At 46.5% G+C, this 8,912-nt stretch overlaps 1 pseudogene across 1 annotated transcript; it reads right to left on the bottom strand.

The window, feature by feature from the left end:
* Positions 1 to 909: 909 nt before the first annotated feature.
* On the bottom strand, positions 910 to 2,255 carry LOC307164709 (putative nuclease HARBI1; annotated as a pseudogene). The gene is made up of 4 exons: positions 1,829 to 2,255; positions 1,545 to 1,660; positions 1,344 to 1,356; positions 910 to 1,256 (listed from the first exon to the last, which is right to left on the bottom strand). The product of its transcript is annotated as a putative nuclease HARBI1 (transcript).
* Between the last annotated feature and the right edge of the window lie 6,657 nt (positions 2,256 to 8,912).

The following is an 8,912-nucleotide window of genomic DNA, read 5'->3' as shown; positions in this document are numbered from 1 at the left end:
CTAAAGGAGCTGGACTGAGATGGAGCTGGACTGAGATGGAGCTGGACTGTGAGCTAAAGGAGCTGGACTGTGAGCTAAAGGAGCTGGACTGTGAGATGAAGGAGCTGGACTGTGAGATGAAGGAGCTGGACTGTGAGATGAAGGAGCTGGACTGAGATGAAGGAGCTGGACTGTGAGATGAAGGAGCTGGACTGTGAGCTAAAGGAGCTGGACTGTGAGCTAAAGGAGCTGGACTGAGATGGAGCTGGACTGAGATGGAGCTGGACTGTGAGCTAAAGGAGCTGGACTGTGAGATGAAGGAGCTGGACTGTGAGATAAAGGAGCTGGACTGAGATGGAGCTGGACTGAGAGCTAAAGGAGCTGGACTGAGATGGAGCTGGACTGTGAGCTAAAGGAGCTGGACTGTGAGATGAAGGAGCTGGACTGAGAGCTAAAGGAGCTGGACTGTGAGATGAAGGAGCTGGACTGTGAGATGAAGGAGCTGGACTGTGAGATGAAGGAGCTGGACTGAGATGAAGGAGCTGGACTGTGAGATGAAGGAGCTGGACTGTGAGCTAAAGGAGCTGGACTGTGAGCTAAAGGAGCTGGACTGAGATGGAGCTGGACTGAGATGGAGCTGGACTGAGAGCTAAAGGAGCTGGACTGAGATGGAGCTGGACTGTGAGCTAAAGGAGCTGGACTGTGAGATGAAGGAGCTGGACTGTGAGATGAGGCTCCAAATTAAAAAATTAAATTGGAGATCAAACAGCTGGAAAAACTGATCTCAGTATGTGAACTTTTTTTTAACCAAGTAACCCTTTAGTATGAACACTATAAATGTTTATTAATGTAATTTTTCTTGCTCTCTTTCTCCCCCCCCCCCCTAGCCACATGATGACCAATAAAACAGTTTGAGACCTATCTGCAGTGTCAGTAATATTGTGTTGTGATTGCATCTCTGACAGCTGCGCCAGCTGGGTGGTCCAGTGTGATGGGGTCAGTTTCATCGGGGAGAAGCTGGTTCTGTGGTGGTACTCGCTCCTTTCTGATAGTGGCTATGTTGTGCAGAATGGCACTATCTGTGATGCCCGCTCTGGTGACACTCGCAGTTGAAACGTGCCTATAGGATGCCACAGTCATCTCGATCTTGACCCTGGTTTTACTGAGGGCCACATCGAAGCGGTTTTGTGGCCCTATCTGAGGGTCAGGATAGGGGGTTAGCAAAAACCTCAGGCATGCAAAACCTCGATCTCCTACCAACAGGCCATCAAAAAGCCCTGTCATAGAACAGAAAAGGGGAACATTGTGCAAGTTTTGCTATTAAAATTAAAACTTTAAAGTGTACTGTACCAAATTTAACTTGCCTTCCTCAAAGCGCTGACACAAAATAGACTCACGGAAAATTCGTGAGTCATGCACTGAGCCAGGCCATTCGGCATCCGAACTTGTGATCATGATCATCTGCAGATGTACAGTAAATAATTGTCCTGTTAGTCACTATTTATTTAAAGATTGATCTCAATGCAAATAAAAATCACTTCACATAGGCTATATAGTAGCCCTACCTGAACATTAAGGCTGTGAAAGGACTTTCTGTTCACATAATCTGCCTCATGTTCTCCGAGAGCTGTGGAGATTGCAACATGTGTGCAGTCTATTGCTCCTATGACTCTAGGGAATCCTATCATAGGAATTAAATATATATATTTAAAATCATTCTTAACAGGTAGCTACTGCAGACTACTGTATAATAGATTTCTAAGTGTGAAATATGCTTTTTTGAAGAAGAAAAAAATGAGTGTGAAAGGTTAATTTGTTCATGTGATGTCACCCTATCAAGATATATTACCGGCAATTTTGTAAAAGCCCTCTTTCATGGACATGGTCGATAAATGTCCAGGGAACACAATGAAGCTGTTTATGTACCCCTGCAGAGCAAGGACCCTTGCGAATGGTTCGACAGGCCGTGTTTTCCCCTAGATTCTCTGCATCCCCGACCGCATACAAGTACCATTTGCAAAAAAACGCAACGCAATACATACCATTTGCGGTACAGTAAGGGCATGGCTTCGACAAGTCACATTCGTTATGTGCGGCTCAAGAAGTTCACAAAGATAAGACATTCCTTCCGCGGAAAATCTGTATCTTTCATACAAGTAACTGTCAGGAAAATCAAATGGATTTTGTCTGTCCCCAAAAACTCTTTCTCTACGAAGTGCTCGTTTAACAATTTGCGGGGAGATATCCACAGGATTTGGGAGAAAAGGTGAAGCCATTGCAACAGAGAACAGACGCTGGGAATAAGTTACGTCACCTATGTGTTTCTTTGCTCTCAGTCTGAGATCTCGAATCCAGAACATAGCCTGCCCCGGAGCAGGGTAGCCGTGCAGCGTACGATACCATGGCAACGAACACCGATTAAAACCGAGCTACTTTCATAGTAGCTAAAACCCAGGGTTGGCGGAAACTAAACTGGAACATAGCTGGCTAGCCACCTAAGCCGGCTTCATGGTACAGGCCGCTGGTCAAACGACGCAGGCAGTTGGACACTATAAAAAAGAAACTACGTGGAGCGGGCTGCAAGCACTCCCTTGTGTATCCATGTGGACGGAAAACCAAAACTCTATTGTAGTGCCGATGATGCAGAGAAATTCTTCGATGGCATTTGAACTTAAGTCAGTGTGAGTAGTCGAATACCTGGTTGATCACCTGATTGTCTGAGTTCACTTTTTATCATCACGCAGAAACATGCAGGAACATCCAACACAAGCGAAAGATCAAGCGAAAAATCCTGCAGCACACTCAAACAGTCGGTCAGCGCAGGTTTAAGAAAGGTGTTCGAGTGCATGACTGCGATGAGTGAAAGAAAGAGAAGCGTAATTTGGGGTTATTTCACTCCAGTAAATACTGATGAAGCCTCGTGTGACGTTTGTAAAAAAAAAAAAAATACGCCACTGTGGTAATACCACAAATTTGACAAAACATCTTAAAGCAAAACACCCTAAAGAGCAGGACGAAGTGCAGCTGAAGCGAGCAGAGGAGGTAACACAACCACGACCCCCATCTTCTGGCTCGAGGCAGAGTTCATTAGCAGAATGCTTTCAGAGAGGTCAACATTACCCAGGTATCAAGTTGTGGTTTGATTATTTGAATTCAAAAAGTCAAGTCACATTATTTTTAGCTATAAGCTACTTTGATTAAATCATTTGTAGTAATTAATTATCATTTAAAAAAAATGTATTAAACAAATGACAGTTTAAGTGTCAAGTAATACGGGAGAGATTTACTATCATTATAAATTCTTAATGCCTGTAACACAGCTTCAAGAACATAATATATGTATTATATTTTATAGATGACTCGCAGAGAGCATCAGAAATTACAAGACGCATAGGAGAGATGATTGTAAGGGACCTCCAGCCAATCTCAGTTGTAGAAGACAAAGGTTTTATTGCTCTTGTCAAGATTCTTGATCCACATTACCAAATCCCTTCCCGGAAAAAGCTGATGGACTGTACAATTAACAATATGTATGCTGAATGTAAAGCCAACGTAATGACAACATTACAACATGCAAACCATGTCATTCTCACAACAGATATGTGGACCTCAAGGTCCACAGAGGCATATTTAACTGTGACCTGTCATTGTATTGACAACAGCTGGCAAACGCATGATTTTGTGCTAGAAACCTGCCATTTCAGTGTACAGCACACAGGTGACAATATTAGCTGAAAAGAATAGCTGAAGAATGGGGCATTACTCAAAAGGTGCTTGCAGTTGTCACAAACGGTGCAAACATGGTTTCTGCTTTTGCCCACACATTAAACTTGGTGGTCAAAGATGCAATTAAAGGCATCTCCGGAGACCGTTCATCTGCTGGAAAAATGCAGAAGCATTGTATCCTTTTTCCACCATAGCACAAAAGCCACAGAGAAACTTAAACAGATACAAAATCAACTGAAAGTGGCAGAACATAAACTGATTATTTCAGTTGAAACCAGGTGGAATTCAGCTTTTTACATGTTGGAGAGGCTACATGAACAAATAGATCCAGTTACCACAGCCCTCTGTTTACTTGGAAAGAGTGACCTGTGCTTTACAACTGAAGAGCAGTCTGTTATCCACCTGACCATTGAGGCCCTGAAACCTTTTGAGGAGGCAACACGTGAAGTATCAGCAGAAAAATACACTTCTGTCTCAAAGGTCATTCCCCTAGTATCCCTGCTGCCACTGAGCGTCAAGGAAGCTCTTTTGCCACAGAACTAGCCAACCAATGTCAGCGGAGATTCCGTGGACTTGAAACCATACACAGTCTTGGTGCCAGCACCTTTGTTGACATAAGGTTTAAGCACCTGGCATTTCATTACAAAGATCATGTAGAAGCTGTAAAAAAGCGACTCCTTTCTGAAATGCGGGATGTCCACTTGGCTGCTGCACCAGAAGCTACCTCAACATCTGCCCTAAGGTCTGTGTCAGTACCTACAGCAAGCTCAGCATCATCAGTGACTCCGTCAATGACCCCATGTACTGCATCATCTACAGCCAAAGGAGGCATATGGGGGGATTTTGACTCGCAGGTTCTATCAGCACAGCAACAACAATCAGGAAGCAGCAATTCCATAATTGAAATGCGTCGCTATGCTGAGGAAAAAGTAGTTCCCCGAAACCAAGACCCATTAGTTTGGTGGAGAAATCATGAACAGACCTTTCCAGCTCTCAGCAAACTGGCAAAGAAATATCTTGGGATCACTGCATCATCTGTCCCTTCTGAGAGAATTTTTTCCAAAGCAGGGGAGTTGATCAGTCAAAGAAGGAACAGACTAAAGGGGAAAAATGTCAACATTCTCTTTTTCCTATAAATCCGACTCATGCTGGCTGCGTATATCAGTACACATATGAACATTACAACTTAAAATTCAGCCTGAAGTTCAAGTTTGACATTTAAATAACATACTATGACACTGTTCTCAGCCTAACAGTCATCCCTGGTTTTATTTTAAGTGCATTCCAGTCTTTTATCAGGGATTTGTTTTATTTTATTATTAAGCTGGAGAGTTTATCAGTCATAGAAAAAACAGGCTCAAGAGGAAACTGTTAATTTCAACTTGTTTGATTTAAAAAATCTATAAAGGGAAGAAATGTGGTAAAAGTGTTCAGTGTTTAAAAATAAACGTAAGCAAAACTTTTCATGTCCATTTTATTTATTAATAATGTTACAATCAAAAGACTCTATAAAATCACTTACGTAATACATTTTCATAGAAGTATCGGTATCGGTATCGCCGATACTTGTCTTGAAAATACTTGGTATCGGATCGAAAAGAAAATAACTGGTATCGCCCATCCCTAGCGAAAAATCCTGCAGGATTCCTGTAGGTAATTTTTGTAAGGGCCCTGGCCGTGTTTCTGAATTCCCTAACCCTATGACCATTTGTGTGGTCAAAAGTCTGGGAATTCATATTCATATTTCTACCCTATAATTGTTCTGTTCTGAACAGGAGAACTGCTGGAGAGTCTGAGTCTATAACGTGGAGTTTCTCTGTCTCACACGGCCTCTAAAGACATCCATCCTAGCAGCATCTCATCAATCCCAAAAGTAAAATGGTAAATAAATGTAAATAATAAAATAATAAAATAAAAGGAAAAAATTGAAAAGAGAACACAAGCCTTCGCGACGTTTACTATATCTTCTTCAGGCAGGCTTGAAAACGTACTCGGTTACTAACGTAACCTCGGTTCTCTCTAGAAGAGGGAACGAGTACTGCGTTTTATCAAAACGCTACGGGAAAAGTCTCTTTTCACGAAACACTGAAGCAAAAAAATTATCCTTTAATTTTCATATATGTAAAACGCGTTGCGGCAGCAGCAGTCAGCTATGGCAAGACGGCTTGCTCGCTCATTGGCTGCTCTGCGGCAACTGCATAAGCCTATCGAGCGAGGCCTGAGATGACGTCAGGCCAATGAGGGCGCTTCGCGCCCTCCTCGCCACTTCCCGCCGAAACGGGCGTGGCTTACCTCTATAAAAGGAGCTCGAGAAGGCTGATTCACTTGATTTTGATCGCCGAAGCGAACCAGAGTGAACCGTACGCACGGCAGAGAACGCAGTACTCGTTCCCTCTTCTAGAGAGAACCGAGGTTACGTTAGTAACCGAGTACGTTCTCTTACGAGAGTTCTCTCGTACTGCGTTTTATCAAAACGCTACGGGAACCCCTTGCAAAACGCCGTGCGTGCTGGGATAAAAACACTGATCACCGGAAGCTATTTCAGGCATACAGTGCATAATCACCAGATTGACTCACACAGAGTCAGGGAATAAGGGTGGGAGCCTTAATTCCCTATACTGTAGCGTCGTAGAATAGACATGTCCACAGACGCAAGTATACCATCACATAGACAGGGTAGGGAACCTGAACTAATGTGGGAAATGTGGGTCTTACACAGTTCTGCCCAAGATAGTCGGTAGCGCATTGCGCATGGGTTTCAGCGGTCTGACTAGACGGCTGAACAGATTACACCGACAAAAGCTTAGCCTGTAAGGCGGGAACCTCTAGGTTATAAAACCTGATAAATGTAGACGGAGAGGCCCAGCCTGCCGCCGTACATATATCCTGTAGGGAAATCCCGCTGGACCAAGCCCACGAAGAAGCAACGCTTCTCGTAGAGTGCGCTCTAACTCCCAACGGGCATGGAATGCCCTTGGCAGTATAAGCCAGCGCTATGGCGTCAACTATCCATCTGGATAGACTTTGTTTCGAAACAGCCATTCCTTTGGAACGTCCGCTGAACGAGACAAAGAGCTGCTCTGTCTGTCTGAAGACAGCAGAGCGGGACATATAAGCTCTTAAAGCCCTAACAGGGCAAAGAAAACTCGAGTCCCCTTCCTCACTCGATGCCGGCAGGGCAGCCAGGGAAATAACCTGAGCCCGAAAAGGCGTGTTGAGGGATTTCGGCACATAGCCGTGCTTAGGTTTGAGTATGACTTTAGAGTCATTAGGACCAAACTCCAAGCACGCCGGGCTCACAGAGAGCGCGTGCAGATCGCCTATGCGCTTCACTGAAGCGAGAGCCATCAAAAACACTGTTTTGAAAGACAAATGTTTGAGGCTAATAGACTGGATAGGCTCGAAAGGGGCACCTTTCATGGCCGCCAGGACCGTAGAAAGGTCCCACATAGGGACTGAAGGAGGTCTGGGTGGATTCAGTCTCCTAGCTCCCCTGAGGAAGCGGATGACTAAATCATTCCTTCCCAGTGACTGACCCAGCGTTGAACCGGAGAACGCTGAAATAGCCGCCACATACACTTTGAGCGTGGAAGGGGATCTGCCCTTATCCAACAGCTCTTGTAGGAAGGAGAGAACCTCCGTTACCTCACATTCGAGGGGTGAAAGGCTCCGAGCTGTACACCAGCCGGAGAAAACCGACCACTTCGAAGCATAAAGCCGCCGAGTCGATGGCGCTCTAGCCTGAGTGATGGTATTCACGACTCCCTCTGCGAGACCAACGGGTATCCGTTGAGCGCCCACACATGAAGGGACCACAGTTCCGGGTGTGGGTGCCAAATCGAGCCCCCGGCCTGCGAGAGGAGATCTCTCCTCAACGGCAGTGGCCATGGAGCGATATCTGCCAACTGCATCAGAACTGGGAACCATGTCTGGTTCTCCCAGAACGGAGCTACAAGCAGCACTGGGCATTTTGTTTTCCTGACCCGTTCCAACACCTGTGGCAGGAGGGAGACGGGGGGAAAAGTGTATAACGGGCAGCGCGGCCACCTTCGGGACAGCGCGCTGTCGGTCTTTGAAAAGAACGCGGGGCAGTGCGCGTTTTCGTGGGACGCGAATAGGTCCACCTCCGCTCTGCCGAATCTCTCCCACAACAGCCGTACTGTTTGTGGGTGTAGAGACCATTCGCCCGGGGGAACATTGTTCCTGGACAGTCTGTCTGGGCCCACATTCTGAAGCCCAGGTACATGCACTGCTCTCAGCGAGCGTAAGTTGTGCTGAGCCCATAATAGGAGGCGTTTCGCCAGCCTGTACAGGGATATGGATTTCAGACCGCCCTGGCGATTTATGTAGGACACCACAGCCATGTTGTCCGAACGGACTATGACGTGCTCGTCCTTGATGTGGGGACAAAAACCCTTTTTGTTGTGCACTGCCAGCATTTCTAGGCAGTTTATGTGTTGGAGCTTTTCTCGTTCCGACCACAGGCCGAAGAACGGTCTGCCTTCGAGCAGCGCTCCCCATCCCGAGGTGGATGCGTCTGTCGACACCATCCTCACTCTCGAGGAAGTCCCCAGGCTTACACCTGATCGGTACCAGTCGTCCGCCATCCAAGGCGCCAGGGCTGAAACACAGCTCTGATCGACCTTGAGGCGTAATCGACCGGTCACCCGCGCTTTCAACCAGAACTGCAGCGGGCGCATGCGGAGCAAGCCCAGCCGGAGAACTGACGATGCTGAGGCCATGAGACCCAGCATCCTTTGAAACTTCCTGAGCGGGGTGAAAGCGCCGCGGCGGAAAGATCTCGCCGCGCGCTGAATGAGCAACACGCGCTGTGGTGACAGCCGCGCTGTCATAGACTGTGAGTCCAGAACGACGCCCAGAAACAAAATCGTTTGACTGGGGTTCAATGAACTCTGTCCAGTTGACCGTGATACCAAGATTCTCGAGGTGATCGAGTAAAATGGTTCTGTGCTCCACGAGCTGTGATCGTGATTGAGCTAGGATCAGCCAGTCGTCCAAATAGTTCAGCACTCGCATGCCTCTGAGTCTGAGAGGAGCGAGCGCTGCGTCCATGCATTTCGTAAATGTACGAGGTGCCAGGGACAAGCCGAATGGCAGGACTGTATACTGGTATGTCTGACCCTCGAAGGCGAATCTCAAGTATCGCCTGTGACGTGACGCTATCTGTATTTGAAAATACGCGTCCT

Source organism: Squalius cephalus, assembly GCF_949319135.1.
Source record: "Squalius cephalus genome assembly, chromosome: 9".
Classification (NCBI taxonomy): Eukaryota; Metazoa; Chordata; class Actinopteri; order Cypriniformes; family Leuciscidae; genus Squalius; species Squalius cephalus.
The sequence above is the reverse complement of the archived record's forward strand: the minus strand, read 5'-3'. Positions and strand labels throughout refer to the sequence as shown.